The sequence below is a fragment of the Arachis ipaensis genome, chromosome B4 (assembly GCF_059453495.1).
Source record: "Arachis ipaensis isolate K30076 ecotype BB chromosome B4, ASM5945349v1, whole genome shotgun sequence".
Classification (NCBI taxonomy): Eukaryota; Viridiplantae; Streptophyta; class Magnoliopsida; order Fabales; family Fabaceae; genus Arachis; species Arachis ipaensis.
In genome coordinates this window covers 135,270,550-135,285,052 of record NC_142439.1, presented here as the reverse complement: position 1 = coordinate 135,285,052, position 14,503 = coordinate 135,270,550, and the positions used below count along the sequence as shown (strand labels likewise).

Below are 14,503 nucleotides of genomic sequence, written 5' to 3'. Positions count from 1 at the left end.
AATATTTTGTATTTTGTTTTCTATATTTTCACTCAATTAAATAAAGTGATTTTATTTATTGAAATAATGTAACCTGTTTAGTGATGTTTTGAATGACGAAAACAAATATACTATCTTATTTTTTTTCAATAATTATTCCTAGTTTCTAGGATTTTTAACTGAAACAATTAAGAAAGACCCTTAATTATCTTTATATCTTATATTCTTATTTAAAACGATATTCACTATGCGTAAATCGTACTGGCTTAGGGCAATTTACTTGTTGTAACAAGAACACATACAAAAAAAACAAACAAGGAAATAAACAAGATTTAGAAGGGAGAAGTAATTTTTCTAATCTGACGCTATTCAATTTTAAATTTGTTTGGGTGAAGATGCACATTGAAGACAGTTTTATAGGATGCACATTGAAGACAGTTTTATAGGGTAGAACGGTTGGTAACTTGGTACTTGGTGGTATCAACACCCATGTAATTTTTAGATAAATCAAAAACCTCTAAATTTAATAAGTTGATAAAGTAAAAAAAGAGAGTTTAAGATTTGTTTGGAGTTATTTTTGAAAAAGATTTTTTTTAATGATATTTTTTAAAAAAATCTTTTATAAAATAAAAGTGATTTTAATTTGGATATCTTATATAAAAATATTTTTTATTTATTAATTATGTTTGGATAAAATAAAATAAAAATATTTTTTTGTTCATTTATTATGTGAAAAATATATTTTTTTAAATTTTTTTTAAAGATATAAATTGAAGCTTCTTAAAAAAGATTTTTTTTTTTAATACTTTTACTTTTAATATTAGAAACTTATCAAATACACTACAAAATAAAAAAATATCTTTTTTTATCGATTTATCAAATAAGCACTAATCATTTTATTTAAGACAATAAAATTTACACATAATTAAAATTACAAATTTAATCGTAATTAATTTTTTATTTTATCATCTTATAATTAATTTTTTTCCTTAGATTATATGCTAGTTTTAAGATATGAAAACAGTAAACACTGGTTTTTTTTCTTCAACCAAGTATTATTTCTCCCTAAAGTATATGAGGTTTTGCACAAAATTAATTGACTATCTGAATCCCATAAAATAGCATGTTTTTCACATCTTTGATTTTTTTTTTTTTTTTTCCTCCTTTGCACAGGGGTGTCCAAGCACTGAAAATTGTTTATCGTTGTCCGCTCAACAAAATATGTCTTTTTGGTTTGGGTCAGAATTAGAGCAAGTGATAAAGAAGTGTAGTTGAATTAGCCCAGAAACAGTGTGGACTATGAACCATAAACTGTTACCCAATAAAAAATAACCCAAACAGAGCCAAGTTAATGAACCAAAAACATTCAAAAATATAAAAAAAGGACACAGAAAGGCAAGTCCAAAAAAATAAAAGAACACAGAAAGGGGTAATTCGTTTACAAAAACATACAACTAAGCGTCTGAGCAAGGAAAAAAAAGGAGAAAGACATCCAATCTACTCTATCTAGTATCCACATTCTATTTAGGCAAAATATTCTACGAAAACTCTTATAGATGTTGTAAAATAATTAAATAAATAAGGAAGAAGTAATAAATATAAAATATGAAAATATAATTAGATAACTATGATAGTAATATTCACTAGAACTACTATATCAATATAATAGATATAATTAATATATATAATAATATTATAAAGTATATAAGAAAGAGAATAATATGAAAGAGAGAGAGTGAAGAATGTATTTGTTTATTGCTGTAATTGTTCACTGAGGTTCAACCTCTATTTATACATGAAATGTGGCTTCTTTTTCCACTATCATTAAATGTGATGACTTTGGAAACATAGCATTTCATTATCGGAAAAGATGAGCCACCTATGGTCATCCATATTATTCTTATCGCAACACTCCCCCTTGGATGACCATTTAGGATTATTGCCTCGTTAAAACCTTACTAAAGAGAAACCCAGTGAAAAAAAACCGTAGTGAAGGAAAAAGAATACAATATCCTTTAGTGATGGGAACTGCCTCATTAAAAACTTTGTCAAGAAAAACCCAATGGGAAAAAAACCTGACCAAGGAAAAAAGAGTACAGTCTCCCCCTCTTGTCGACATCATTTAATATCTCGAAATTGGTGCATCCCAATCTGATGTACCAATTTTTCAAAAGAGGATTTTGGGAGTGACTTTGTAAATAAATTTGCCAGATTGTCACTTGAGCGGATCTGTTGGATATCAATTGTCCCTTGATTTTGAAAATCATAAGTGAAGAAGAATTTGAGGGAAATATGCTTTGTTCTATCACTTTTGATGTATCCACCTTTAAGTTGAGCAATGCATGCTGTATTATCTTCAAACAGGACAGTTGGAGCTATTTTATGATCAATAAGTCCACATGATGACAGAATATATTGAATCAGACTCCTCAGCCAAAAACACTCGCGACTAGCTTCATGAATCGCCAGTATTTCAGCATGATTAGAGGAGGTTGCTGCTATCATCTGTTTCGTGGACCTCCATGATATAGCTGTACCACCATATGTGAATATGTATCATGTTTGAGATCTCCCTTTATGTGGATCAGACAAATATCCAGCATCTGCATAGCCAACTAATTGTGACTTGGATCCATAGGGATAAAACAATCTCATATCAACTGTTCCATGAAGATATCGAAAGATCTATTTAATTCCACTCCAATGTCTTCTAGTTAGAGAGGAACTATATCTTGCTAGTAAATTCACTGCGAATGATATGTCAGGTCGCGTATTATTGGCAAGATACATTAGCGCTCTAATGGCACTAAGATATAGTACTTCAGGACCAAGGATATCTTCATTCTCTTCTTTAGGACGGAATTGATCATTTTCCATATCCAAAGATCTTACGATCATTGGGGTACTCAAAGGATGTGACTTATCCATATAAAATCTTTTTAAGATCTTCTCTGTGTATGTCGCTTGATGAATAAAGATCCCATTTTTTGTATGCTCGATCTGCAGGTCGAAACAAAATTTAGTCCTTCCAAGATCTTTCATCTCAAACTCTTCTTTCAGAGTTTTTATAATTGTTGGAATCTCCTCAGGAGTCCCAATGATATTTAAATCATCAACATACACAGCAATTATAATGAATCCAGATGTGGTTTTCTTTATGAAAACACATGGACAGATATCATCATTCTTGAATCCGTTTTTGGCCAGATACTCAGTAAGACGATTATACCACATTCGTCCAGATTGTTTTAGACCATATAAAGATCTTTGCAATTTAACTGAGTATAACCCTTGCGAATATTCACTGGATGGTTTAGATATCTTTAGTTCTTCAGGGACTTTCATATAGATATCCCGATCTAATGAGCCATACAAATAGGCTGTTACCACATCCATTAAATGCATATGCCGTTTATGATATGCAGATAAACTAACCAAATAACTCAATGTTATCGCATCCATTACAGGGGAATACGTTTCTTCATAATCTATACCGGGCCTTTGTGAAAAACCTTGTGCCATAAGTCGGGCTTTGTAGCGCACAACTTCATTTTTCTTATTCCGTTTTCTCACAAATACCCATTGGTATCCAACAGGTTTTACATCTTCAGGTGTACGGACTACAGGTCCAAAGACTTCACGTTTTGCAAGTGAGTCTAATTCAGCCTTCATGACTTCTTTCCATTTTGGCCAATCATTCTTTTGTCGACATTCTTCGACTAATCTTGGCTCAAGATCTTTATTTTCTTGCATGATATTTAATGCCACATTATATGCAAATATTTCATTGACAATTGTCTTATTTCGGTCCCATTTCTCTCATGTAAAGACATAATTTATCGAGATCTCATCATTTTCACAATTTTTAGGTACCTGAACGTGTTCTGGCGTTAAAATTATATCAGAATTTTGGACAACTGCAGGTGTCTTTACTATGTCTTTTTCAACAGGAATAGTATATACCTCTTTTCTCTTTCGAGGATTTTTATCTTTGGAACTGACAGGCCTGCCACGCTTCTGGCGTGTATTTGTTTCAGTGGCTATTTGTCCTACTGGGACATCAATTCGAATTGGGGCATTTTCTGCCCTGCCACGCTTCTGGCATGAATTTGCTTCAGTGGCTACTTGTCCTACTGGGACATCAATTCGAATTGGGGCATTTTCCGCTGGTATATAAGATTTGGTTATCCTCTTTATATCGGAAAATGCATCAGGCAATTCATTTGCTATTCTTTGCAAATGTATAATCTTTTGAACTTCTAGTTCACATTACCTTGATCGAGGATCTAAATGCATCAACGATGATGCATTCCAATTAAGTTCCTTTTCAGGAAGCTTATTCTCTCCCCCTAATGTTGGAAATTTTGATTCATCAAAATGACAATCCGTAAACCAGGCTTTAAATACATATCCCGTTTGTATCTCAAGATACCTCACTATATAGGGAGAATCATATCTAACATATATCCCCAATTTTCTTTGAGGTCCCATTTTGGTGCGATTAGGTGGTGCAATGGAAACATATATCGCACACCCAAATATTCTTAAATGGGAGACATTTGACTGCTGGCCAAAAGCTAATTACATAGGAGAGAACTGATGGTAACTCGTTGGCCTCAAACGAATAAGTGCTGCGGCATGTAAAATAGCATGCCCCAAACCGAGGTTGGGAGATTTGTTCTCATAAGTAAGGGTCTAGCAATCAATTGGAGGCGTTTAATAAGTGATTCTGCTAACCCATTTTGTGTGTAAACATAAGCTACTGGATGTTCAACACTTATTCCATTAGCCATATAATAAGCATCAAAAGCTTGGGAAGTAAATTCACCAGCATTATCAAGGCGAATTGCTTTGATTGGATTTTCTGGAAATTGTGCTTTTAATCGAATAATTTGAGCCACTAATCTCGCAAACGCCAGGTTGCGAGAAGATAATAAGCACACATGTGATCATCTCGAAGATGCGTCTATCAGGACCATAAAATATCTAAAAGATCCACATGGTGGATGAATAGGTCCACATATATCACCTTGAATCCTTTCTAGGAATTTAGGGAACTCAAATCTAACATTTACTAGTGATGGCCTTAAAATTAACTTTCCCTGAGAACATGTAGCACAACAAAATTCACTAGTTTTAAGAATCTTCTGGTTCTTTAGTGAATGTCCATGGGAGTTTTTAATAATTCTTCTCATCATGGTTGTTTCCGGATGACCCGATCTATCATACCAAGTTATGAATTCATTTGGGCTAGTAAACTTCTGGTTTACAATGGCATGTGATTCAATTACACTAATCTTGGTATAATACAACCCAGATGAAAGTGAGGGTAAATTTTCTAATATAACCCTTTTATTTGAATCATGAGTTATGATACATAAGTACTCATGATTTCCCTTATTCATAGTCTCAATATGATATCCATTTCGGCGAATATCTTTAAAACTCAACAAGTTTCTTCGAGACTTGGTAGGTAATAGTGCATTATTTATTATAAATTTTGTTCCTCCGAGAAACAAAATTATAGCTCTTCCGGAGCCTTCTATCACATTGCCTGAGTCAATAATAGTATTAACATATTGTTCTTTTAGCATAAGATGGGTAAAATATATAGTGCTTTTAAGAATAGTGTGCGAACTTGCACTATTCGCAAGGCAAATATCATTAGAATATGTCCTTACCATTTTTCTTCAAAAACAAATGATAATAATAATAAAATGAGTAGAAGTACATGCACAGTAAAATTATTCACATGAATACTTAACAAACACATACACATATCAAACTATTCCATCATTGATCAAATAGTCAATATTTCCTTCAGAATCCTTAAAGAAATTAGATACATCATAATGAGTGGTGGAATTTTCATCATTTGAAACAAAATTTGTTTCCTTTCCTTTGTCATCCCTTTTCAAGGATGCTTGATAAAGATCAACTAGGTGTCTTGGGGTACGACAGGTACGTGACCAATGGCCCTTTCCACCACAACGGAAGCATTTATCCTCAATTGATATACTTTGCCCATTATTTCTTTCTTTATCCCACTTCTGGTGAGATCTTTTCTTGTGAACATAATTTCTTTTCCTTCCATAATTTTTCTTGTTATCAAAATCTTGCCATTTACCTATTCTGGGGTTATAATTTGCCGCATTTACTTCAGGAAATGAGGCGGCGCCAGCTGGGCGCGCTTCATGATTTTTTAAGAGCAACTCATTGTTGTGTTCAGCAAAAAGAAAGCAAGAAATTAACTCAAAATATTTTTAAATTCTTTTTCTTGATACTGCTGCTGCAGGAGCACATTCGAGACATGGAAGGTCGAGCAAATTTTCTCTAACATATCGGGTTTGAGGAAGTATCACCGTCTTTTGATAATTGTACCTTTCTTCAAGGTCATTCTACAGATCTGCATGATCTTTTAATGTGGGATATTTATTTTTCAATCATACGTCAAGATAACGATGAAGAAAAATTATGACTTTGGCTTTATCCTTCTGGGATGTATTCTTTTCAGCTTTAATGGTATCTCCAAGATCCATTAAATCAAGATGGATTTTAGCATCTATATCCATGATAAATAATTATTTCCAAATATATCAAAAGCATTATATTCAAAATGAAAGAGTTTCGACATAATAAAAATTTGTTACCTAGAGTCTTCCTAAAATTTGATAAGAGTCTCGTGCTGATAACGTATTGTAAAATAATTAAATAAATAAGGAAGAAGTAACAAATATAAAATATGGAAATATAATTAGATAACTATGGTAGTAATATTCACTAGAACTACTATATCAATATAATAGATATAATTAATATATTTAATAATATTATAAAGTATATAAGAAAGAGAATAGTATGAAAGAGAGAGAGTGAAGAATGTATTTGTTTATTGCTGTAATTGTCTACCGAGGTTCAACCTCTATTTATACATGAAATGTGGCTTCTTTTTCCACTATCATTAAATGTGATGACTTTGGAAACATAGCATTTCATTATGGGAAAAGATGAGCCACCTATTGTCATCCATATTATTCTTATCGCAACAATAGAGAGTTCCACTAACAGTAATAATTAATTAACTAGTGTATATTTTCGGAGCCTACGTAAGATAATACATAAAAATATATAAATTTTTTATTAAAAAATTAAGCAAAAAATATATATAACAATTATCACTATAATTTTTTTATAAAATTACAATTAAAATAAAAATTTACCAATTTTAATGTTAAAAATATTAAAAATAAATAGTATTTAGAGAAAATGACAAATAGGTTCTTGATCTTTTTTCCTGCTGACATTTTCGTCTCCGAAGAATGAAAAATACATCTATGTCCCTGACCCCTCCAAAATGTAGATAAATTTACCCTTCCATTGAAGTCATTCCGTTGGACCTGACGAAAAATTCTGACGTGGTTCCCGTGACGTTAACCTATCCGTTACGGGATGACACGTGGCTTTGAACTTTTGAAAACAGGACATATTAGTCCCCATGCACCAAAACAACGCCGTTTCACCACCTCCCCCAATCTTTCAAATTGTTGAGCCCTAATCTTTCGACTGAACAGACACGGTGAAGTGGGTGTAGTGGGTAAACGAAGAAAGGAAATACTTCATGTCATGGCATCCGATGGAGTATCATCAAGTTCGAGAAGAAGTGGAGGTGGAAGAAGAGAAGACCAGTTCGCTGCGAGCTCGGTTCCTAACGGAAAGGATGGCAAAGATGACGTCTCACCAAAGTGCTTATGTGGAGAAAATGTAATCATGTTCATGTTGAAGATGCGAAGCAATCCTAACAGATTATTTCTGGGGTGTCCCTTTTATAAGGTATGTGAAGCAACTATGTGGAATGTGTCCTTGTATTTGTGTTAGGGCTTATCCTTAAATACCATATTTTTTCTGAGTTTGTGGACTGATTTTTTGTAGGTACGACAACCATATTGCAGGATTTTTTTGTGGTTTGATGAGCACATTGCAAGAATTGGGATGACTGAAACAAGGTATCTGGGAGAGAAGAAAATTGGGGATGTTGAAGAGCATCATGGGAAAACAGGACATGGAAATCAGGATCACATGCTTAGAGAAGAGGATAATAGCTTTAGAGATGAAAAAAATCCAATAGGATAGTGTATTTGTGTTATATTCATTGTCTTGAGTGTTGCTGTATTAAGTTGTAAGAATTGATCAATAAAGAAAAATGATAAATGTGTTGATTTGTTGCCAAAAAAAAATCAACATGTCTTTTGTATAAATGATTTCATTATCCTTTATCAGTTTTTAGTGTATGTTGCAATGTATGTATGAAATTAAAGTTGGAAAATAATAGGTAATCAAGCATTGAAGAACTGACAGATGTCAAAGGAAACATCCATGTTTATAATTGTTACAAAAAGAAAAAGAAAACCAGTTTGCCAATAATGTATAGATATGTATGACATGTTACCATTAACAAGTTTTTACTTGACCAACAACCGGTAATCAAAAAACATGTAACAAAAAAGAAAAATTGTATCTAGTACTTGTCATTAACCATTACAACAGCACAAATTTATCCCAAAATAACATAATGGGTGAACTCTTCACTCTTTTGAATCCTTGGATATTGATGCAGTTGGTAAAGTTGGTGATGGAGCCTCATGATTCCGTGCAGTAGATTGTGCGTTAGATGGAGTTGGTCGTTGGGAAAGTTCCTGAACTGGTGCTGGCTGTTGTGTGTTAGGTAGGATTGGTCCTGGAGCAAGTGGAGCTGGCGGCTTGAAAATCTTTTGCTTTGGTCTGAACTTTGACTATTTTGGGCGAGTTGTGTCATTAACCATGGATGGAGGAGCTTTTCCTGGAGGCTTAACGGCCTGAAGTTGGGGCCGATGACCTGGCTTGAGTAACTGTTGGTCCTGGTAGTGCTATCACAAGTATGGACCTTGTCACTCTTCTTGGACTTGGTGCAATATTTGGAGGACTTAGGCCAGCTGCATTCGCAAAACCTCCAACAGTCTTTTTCTAGTTGTTAAGATGCTTCGAAAGCCAAAGATTTTGAAAATATTTAGCTTTTTGTTGAATCTCTTAAATTGTTTAGTTTCAAATTCATGAAGCTTTTTGTGTAGGCACGCTATGAAAATGCTCTTATCGTTGAACTGGATATTGCATTACGAGAGTAATTCAAACTCATAGAACATGGACTTGAACGACTATGGAGACGTAAGAAAGACAACTTTTTGGCTGTAGATGTAGAAAGATTATGTTCACACACTAATTCTTACACTAATTCTTCATATTCTGGGCTTATTTGGCTATGATTTCCATCTCAGGGTTATCCTCGATCTCAGATTCAGGAGACATCCGAAGAACCGGGAGAGGTGGTTCCATATTCAATGGAGAAAGAGGACGTTATTTCCTCCGATGGCTCTGATGAGGCTGATTCTGCTAGACAAAAGGCCTCGATGCTGTCATATGACCTCAATAAAACGCCAGAAGAAAATGAATATCCTTATAGTGGAATGTCTCCTGAGAAGAAGAGTGTGTGGCACTTGGCTCTGTGGGCGAAGCGATACTTGAAACCTTGAGGATAGTGCAATAGTTTAATTGAAGAATTTCGATTCAGGTTTATAGGATAGCCAAGACTTGTTTGTTGAATTTGTCGTGACTTTATAACTGTTCAGATTGTTATTAGGGATTGTTAGTATGCTACATTGAAGGCCCTTGATCTACCGTTTTACCCGTTTCTGCAATTTGTTGAAAGACTATCACAAGATACATATTAATATAAATTTAATTGGCACAATGAGTGAAATGGTTTTTTATCTTTTCTACTACCTTTATTGTTACACATAAATTTTTCAAAAAAACTAAAATGTAACAATCTATTTGTATTTTCTTAATGAAGCCGAAATAAATACTAAGAAATATACTTCTTATTATTATTATTATTATTATTATTATTATTATTATTATTATTATTATTATTATTATTATTAAGAACTATACCCTATTATTATAATAATTTTTTTTATTATTTCGGAATAAACAAATATTTATAAATTTACCTATTTTAATATTTTACTTCTTCTTCTTCTTCTTATTATTATTATTATTATTATTAAGAACTATACCCTATTATTATTATTAATTTTTGTTTATTATTTCAGATATAAACAAATATTTATAAGTTTACCTATTTTAATATTTTACTATTATTATTCAGAACTATACCCTAATATTATTAATAATTTTTTTATTATTTTAGAAATAAACAAATATTTATAAATATATCTATTTTAATATTTTAATTCTTGATATTCTGTTACAATAAACATTCCTGTTATTATATTATTATTATGGCAACATAAACTCATTTTAATAAAAATTTATTATTGTTCCCATTATTATTATTGCCATTGTAATTACTTATTATCAAGACCGATATTCCCTATCATTTTAGTACGCTGTCTATTATTATTATTATTATTATTATTATTATTATTATTATTATTATTATTATTATTATTACAAAACCAATTGTTTCCGTTGTTGGTAGAGCTTCTTTTCTTACTATAGTGTTCATATTATTTTGTAATATGAATGAAAGTTATTCGGTATGCATATTTGAAAAAAAAAAATAAAGGGCTTCATTTACACTTTTGAATTCGATCATTCTGTTAAAACAGTTTACAGTAATCAAATGATAAGTGTAAATAACTATTTACGTATATTATTTCTGTGTTTGTTTGTGATTGTGTATTATGGAATTAATCAAATCTGAAAAGTACTGGTTATTATATGGTTTCAACATTATGAATCTTTGATAAAATTTACACTCTGTTTAGAAATTATTTCTTTTTGCAGTTTATGGTACAATTAGCTAAGGCATTCATAGGTTATGGTATGCTGAATTGGCTTTATCTGTTGAAAACTCTTCTTTGTACTGTGCAGGCTTCATCATGCTTTGTTTAGAAGAATTTAAGTGTTAAGACATTTGTGTTTCTTTGATGACACGCCCAAAGATCTCGTCAGATGACCATGGGAAGATAAAATTGAACCAATTACCAGACAACGCACAAAAGCTTTGGAACAGTTCACCGAGCCGGCGAAGAAATTACCCTGGAATAGAGAGTTGGACAACTTCATTCAACTCATTCTTGATCTCTTTGTGGACATAGTAAAATACCTAGTTGTACTATGTTCGTAGTTACCTCAGTTAGTGAGTTATCTTACTCTGCACATGAATGGAAGCTGACTCTTGTTCCTATTCCATTTCTCTTTGCAAACTACCAGACAATAACAACATTCTTCTATGAGCTCGCATTCATCAATTTGAAAATAAATTCATTTTTAGTTTCATGGCTTAGTTTGAATTTAAGTAATTTATCATCTAAATTAATCACATATTTAATATTATTCTACATAGTTAATAAATAAAAAGATGTATTAATTTCTACCAAGAGAAGAAATATAATTTATGACATACAACCACACTCCTGTTCTTAACTAACGATTTATTATTTTATTATTGGAATAATAATATAATATCACGCTGAACTTGTATGAAGATTCCTCCTCTCCCCAGTCTCCATGCATCTCCATATATCTTCAAATTAAAGTCACATAACATTATATAAGATGATTGAGTTTAACTTCACTTAAATTTATTAGTTCCTGCCAATTGTTACTTTACTTCCTCATGCATCCCATGAATCATACATCATTAGCATGATGATTCCATAATCCATACAAATCATATGTACTGGTTAGTTAGCCAATTAGGATATAGGATGTGAATTTATCTGCAATTGTTAGCTTATTTGCATTTATGATGGGGCTAATGCTGGACACCAATTTTTTCTTTTGGTGAAGCTGGACCACAAATTTTATGGAACCAGCCTTACATATGATGCTAAATTGAGAATTTTTGTCACAACATAATGTGTAATTAAACAGATTAACAGTCAATTTCTGTGAGTTAGTTGAAAAATGAACACACTTCTGGCATGCACCCAACTAGAATATAAGATTATGATTTAGGAATTAATAATCGGCACCATTGATAAATATTATTATTAAGTTATTTCTGAGTAATCATATAGCAGAAAATTGTTATTTTGCGTTAACGTGATATACCATTTACATTCAGAGAACCCATGCAACTCTTAACAAAAAAAATTTGAATACATGCAAGGCCATAAAAAATTAGGTAGAATAACCTTGCTCCTCCAACTAACCAAAAAACCTGAATTGGAAAAAATATATCTATTTCAATGGGTAGGTTAATTGTAACAAAAAATAAAATAAAATAAAAAAATTGTATGTTGCATTTGCATAAATACTCATGCTTATTAATGCATTAAATATTTGAATTGCCACAAACCAGTATTGGATTGCTATCACACCTCAACATAAGATTTGGCACTGCCATAAAGATGAGTTTCTTTCCCTATTCTTCTTTTGATGAAGCGGTGCACTCGGTTCCACGTTCCAAAATAGTTACCTTCGATGAAGTAGTAGATGACACAGTGCTACCAGCAGTTTGATTACTTGTTGATAGATATGGCCAAGGATTGTTAGTTTGAGGAACCCCTCCTTTGCTAGCTTTCTCATAAGGTTCATTATAGTTGGAAGAAGCTTGATAGACAGGATAGGAGTCCAGCTAGCTGAAAAAAAGGCATATGCAAACTTGGTTAGACTCCACAAGCCATATGCATCTATATACTAAAATTTATATACTAAATGTCATATGAAATTGCACAGAATTGCTATTAGTGTGTGCAACCAAAGTCATTAGCTATATTAGATTAATGAACTTGTTACTAATCAACGGTCATTCTAGAGATGCTCACTGCACCATGGCGAAAATCACCCGCGACGTCATGTTGCACCCATATGGCTTAGGGCTTTAATGACAAGATAACCAATAAAAATGAGAATCAAATATAAAGGATTTCTGCCATAGAATAACAAACTTGGGTTAGACCAATTACATTACGTAGATGGAGTAAAGTGGTATTTGCGTGAACACAAGTTTAACAGTAACACATTATATATTTGCATATTATAAAGCTAACACTCACCTTAGAAGTGTCATAAACTCGTTAAATCCCAGAATAAGCAAGGCAACAATTGCCCATGGTAGAGGTAACCAGTTGTTACCACTCTTGTTGGCCTCTTGAAATTGAAATGGAATTAGGTAATTAGCATTATAATTTTGTCATAAAAGATATACCAATATAGCATAATTAAGGAAAAACCATTAAATCAACGAGTTCATCAAAAGAACAAGAGCTCAGGCCCTGTCCCATTAGCTTCCCAACACATTCAAACAATGAATTAAAATTTCTTGGCAGCGCATTGTAGTTCATCATGGCACACCATATATTAATGAATATAATACTCAGTATTGAAATATGAACAAATAGAAGCAGGAAAATTAATTTACTAGACAATAACAGTATAAATTTGTTTGCATTTTTTTTTTCGAAAAACAAAGAGTAAAATATAGCAAAGCAAACTAGAGGTAGTGATATCATAGGTATATAATTATAATTATAGTGATAATGAAAAATAATGTTATCTTATAATATAACATATCATAAAATTAGCTATGTCAAACGAGTTCAAAGCAAAGGTAGAATTTTTGCTACAAGTTTGCTAGGTATCAACCTCACTTCATTCCAATCACATAAACTATTTATGAAAATGGGTAAATAATTGATCAAAATGCACATTTTTCCAAGTGTTTGAAGCAAGTGGATCAACTGTTGTGATTCTATTCTCTTTTTCATTGGGTGAATCTAACAATGCTTTTGCTAAAATATTCTCAATGCTAAAAGTGTCATCTTTTTTCAAATTTTGAACATTGCAAGACTCAAGCATAGGAAATATACCATTCTTATTAGAACAGAATCAACTCAGTACAAAATTTGTAAGAACCACATCAATGTGAAAGGTTTATCTCCCTATCATCCCCATCCATTGATTTTCACAAACTGAACATTCAGATTTTGTGTTTACAGAGAAGCCAATATACCTCGTGAATCAATAACAAAAAAGCTAATATACCTTAGACGACGTGAGGCAAGTCTTCGATAGCCCAACGGCACGAGGGAGGGCGGCGACAGCCTGCCGGTGCGAGGCAGGGCAGTGAAGGCGGGACAAAGCGGGACACGGGCCATGACAGGATGGCGTGAAGCAGGGGAGCACGCAGCGAAAACAGTTTGGGAAAGCAACCAACGAGCAAGGAGAAGGAGAAGAGGACTGGGAGAATTGATTTTTCTGGTAGGTTAGGGTTAAGAACAAGGACAATGAATTAGGATAAACAACAAGAACAAACGATAACAGATTTGTTTGAAATTAGAATTATTTTTAAGGATAATTGATTTTTCTTTTTTTTTTTTTAAATAGTTTGATCATTTGAATTTTATTTTAGTTGTTATTGAAAAAAGGTATTTCTGTGATAAAAATAAAAAAAATTATTTAATTATTTAACAAAAATATTAAAAAAATATATTTGTCTTTTTAAAATTATTAATAAAGG

The 14,503-nt window shown here is 32.2% G+C and overlaps 1 long non-coding RNA gene across 1 annotated transcript; it reads right to left on the bottom strand.

The window, feature by feature from the left end:
• Positions 1-12,415: 12,415 nt before the first annotated feature.
• On the bottom strand, positions 12,416-14,169 carry LOC110271286 (uncharacterized). The gene is made up of 3 exons (XR_002361852.2): positions 14,029-14,169; positions 13,041-13,134; positions 12,416-12,623 (listed from the first exon to the last, which is right to left on the bottom strand). It is a non-coding gene; the product is annotated as an uncharacterized LOC110271286 (long non-coding RNA).
• Positions 14,170-14,503: the final 334 nt, after the last annotated feature.